The sequence below is a fragment of the Lactuca virosa genome, chromosome 3, assembly GCF_052849685.1.
Source record: "Lactuca virosa cultivar CGN04683 chromosome 3, Lactuca_virosa_CGN04683_v6, whole genome shotgun sequence".
NCBI classification, from domain to species: Eukaryota; Viridiplantae; Streptophyta; class Magnoliopsida; order Asterales; family Asteraceae; genus Lactuca; species Lactuca virosa.
In genome coordinates this window covers 159,416,661-159,419,929 of record NC_136428.1, presented here as the reverse complement: position 1 = coordinate 159,419,929, position 3,269 = coordinate 159,416,661, and the positions used below count along the sequence as shown (strand labels likewise).

Here is a 3,269-nt window from a genome sequence, read left to right as displayed (position 1 = left end):
CATCCAAACTTAACAAATAAATTGTAGAACATTAAACGTTCAAAGCACTGAGTTTCATTACCTTGCATTGTTCATTCATATCTAACAACTGAGCCTTGTTCTTATCAAGTAAATCAATTAACTTCATATTCTCATCGTTAAGTTTTTTTCACTTCCTCCTCTTTCTGCATCTTTTAACTCTCAAGTTGTGTCATCTTCACTACCAACCTATTAACATATCAAATTATTTAAATAAAAAATCATATTGAGAAATTTATAATAAAAAAATTGGGTAAATGGCAGCAAATAACAACATACTTTATTGTTTATTACCAAATATTGGAAATGTTCTTTTTTTTTTTACACATAATAGCAGTGTGCTTACATTTCCTTGCTAATAATAACAATATGTAACTTCAAACGTGTAAGCATTTTACAAGTTCCAGATATTATATTGCTATTATTGGTGAAGAAATGCAAGTATGTTGCTATTATGGATAAAAACATTAAGTACATTGCATGTGTTTGTAGTAATATGTAACTTCAACCTTGTAAACTGATACTTCCATATTATTCACATATTTAGGCATTATTTTAATACATTTAAGCTATATTTTGGTAAATGCAAAGATATTTGGTACTTTTAATGTTAAATAGTATTTTGTAGCCAGAAAGGACACTCTTTAAGAAAAATGATTGAAACCAACAAAAGCTAGACATTTTGAGGACTGGAGCTGAAGCTAGGAGCTTAAATGAGAAAAATTTGAGTTCTACACATTTCCCACGACGTAGAGAATTGATTCCCACGACGTGGAATTTAAAAGAATCCCGATTTTGTACATGAAAACAAATCTCATAAACTTGTTTACCTATTTGTTTATGAATCTTAAATTGCTAGTGCTAGTGATTTACAAAAATACCAGAATAAGTAATAAAGATAGTAACTTTAACTGTGCTAGAGAATATAATTGGATCATAATTGTGTTTGGTTATTTGCCTAGATCATAGATAATTAATCTTAGATTTATCCTAAATAGCCTAATAATCATGAAGAATCAATTTAGTGTCCACTTGTGTAAGACCATTGCATAGTAGTTCAAGAATTGGTGAAAACATTTGGAGATTAGACCAAGACTTCTAATAACTTCTATATTGGTAACCAACTGAATTTAATCGAGGTCTTGAAACAAACCATAGGAAAAAGGGGGATTCAAAGCTAAACGAAACTGGTTTTATTCTCTTGAATACAATCGTCTTTAAATAGTTGCTTGCTTTAGTATTTAGTTAATTGAGTAGATTAAGTTAATTTGAATTTGCAAAATCAGATACCCCCCCCCCCCCCTTTCCCATTTTAGTTGTTTTTCTTAAGTGCATTCGTAGTAAAGTTTTGACAGGTTATATTTTAAAATGACTATGTACACTGCCTATAAGTGCATTAGTGGTATATCTGTGCACATCAAGTTTTATTTCATTTTTTAAATTAATTGCTTTAGGTTAATCGGTAATTTTTTTGGGGTAAAAACTGCACAAAAATAATTTTTTGTTTAATTTAGTTTTTATGTTTTCTCAATTTTCACGACGTCATAAGCTTAATGTCACGACGTGAGATCTGAATGTTTCAGTTTTTTTTGTCTAATTAGTTTTTAGTTCGTTTTTACGGTTTGTTTTGTTTGTTTCAATAATATATGACCTGGGGATCCAATTTTTCCGATCACACCACCACTTGAAGATCCCGAATCTGCATTCCACAAGAAGAAAGATAAAAATGTCGACGAGTCGAGTAACACCTTTCACTTGGACAAATTCAAAAGCTTTGAGAAGACTCCCAACAAGAAGAGCACCGGATACGAGCCATGAATAGAAAGCAAGTCGGAAGACAAAGTTAAAAGGCGAGGTAGAAGAGATGGCATACATTACAACAATGATGATGGAGGAGTACAAAATGCGGATGCGTAATGAAAACTGTCCCGGTCTTGTTCCACCAACAATTCCCACCGCAGAAAGTTTTGAGCTCAAGGGACATATCCTCTCGATGCTCAAGGATATTCCATTTTTCGGGAAGGACTATGAAGACGCCTTTAGACAATTTGATGAAGTTTTGGACATTTCAAACTACTTCAATGGTTCAAATGTTTAAATAGATGTGGTGCTCTTAAGGATGCTTCTGGTGACATTTACAGGAGATGCCAAAATCTGGTTAAAGTCACTTGCACCTGGAATGATCACAACCTAGATCAATCTTTACATTTCATTCATTGAGCAATTCATCCCTCCCTTGAAGATAGCCAAACTCAAGAAGAAGATAATGAATTTCCAACAAAATGATGGTAAGTCCTTATATGAAGCTTGGGTGAGATACAAGGGACTTCTAAGTAATTGCCCACAACAAGACCTTAATGTGCAACAAGAAGTGTCAATTTTCTATGATGGGATAAACTTCACCACGAGGCAACTCATTGATTCTCAAGGATCCATGACAAAGAAGGATTTCTCTACAATCAAGGCATTAATTGAAGAGTTTGAAAAGCATTTGCGAGAATACCATGACCCTTGTGATGATATTACAAAAGCCAATGTAGGTAGAGATGGAGGAAACGAGAACTTGGCAGCAATGATGGCAAAGCTTGATAATATGGAAAGAAGAATTACCATGATGATTCAATACATAAACGCCATAAAAGTGGGTTGTGACAATTGTAGTGGACCGCATTTGACAAAAGATTGTGACTTAGATGAGAATGGGAACCAAAAATCACAAGTTTGTTATTCGAGTGGTGACCGGTATGATGAAGATTGGAGGAAGCCTAAGAAGCAGTGGCTGCCATATGATGAGTACAAGAAGGCTAAAGAAGAGAAGTATAGGCAAACCGGTCGAGGATACTACCAAAAAGAACAACCACTGCCCGAGAAGAAACCTAATTTCGAGTCAATGCTAAATAGGTTCATGTAAGCTAGCGAGAAGAGGCATGATGCCACTAATTCCACATTGAGAAACCAACAAGCCTCCATTGCAAATATCAAAACTCAATTCGGGAAATTAACCAAAATTGTCCACGAGCGATTAATTTCTAAAATTCCCGCTCCGAAACCGCAACCACACGTCATGTAAATCTCCACCGGAGAAGACCTTAATTTTGAGCCTCTAGTGATCCTTATCGAAGCCACAAATAATCCCGATCCATAGCTGATAGAAGTAAAGATTGAAACAAAAAATTCATTTACCCAGTTCTCACGATGTGATGAGTTCCTTGTCACATTTGGCCTGAGCAGAATCCCACATATACTTCTTT

The 3,269-nt window shown here is 34.6% G+C and overlaps 1 non-coding gene across 1 annotated transcript; it reads right to left on the bottom strand.

Moving 5' to 3' along the window:
- Positions 1–2,266: 2,266 nt before the first annotated feature.
- LOC145168252 (small nucleolar RNA R71) lies at positions 2,267–2,373 on the bottom strand. The gene has a single exon (XR_013741819.1). It is a non-coding gene; the product is annotated as a small nucleolar RNA R71 (small nucleolar RNA).
- Positions 2,374–3,269: the final 896 nt, after the last annotated feature.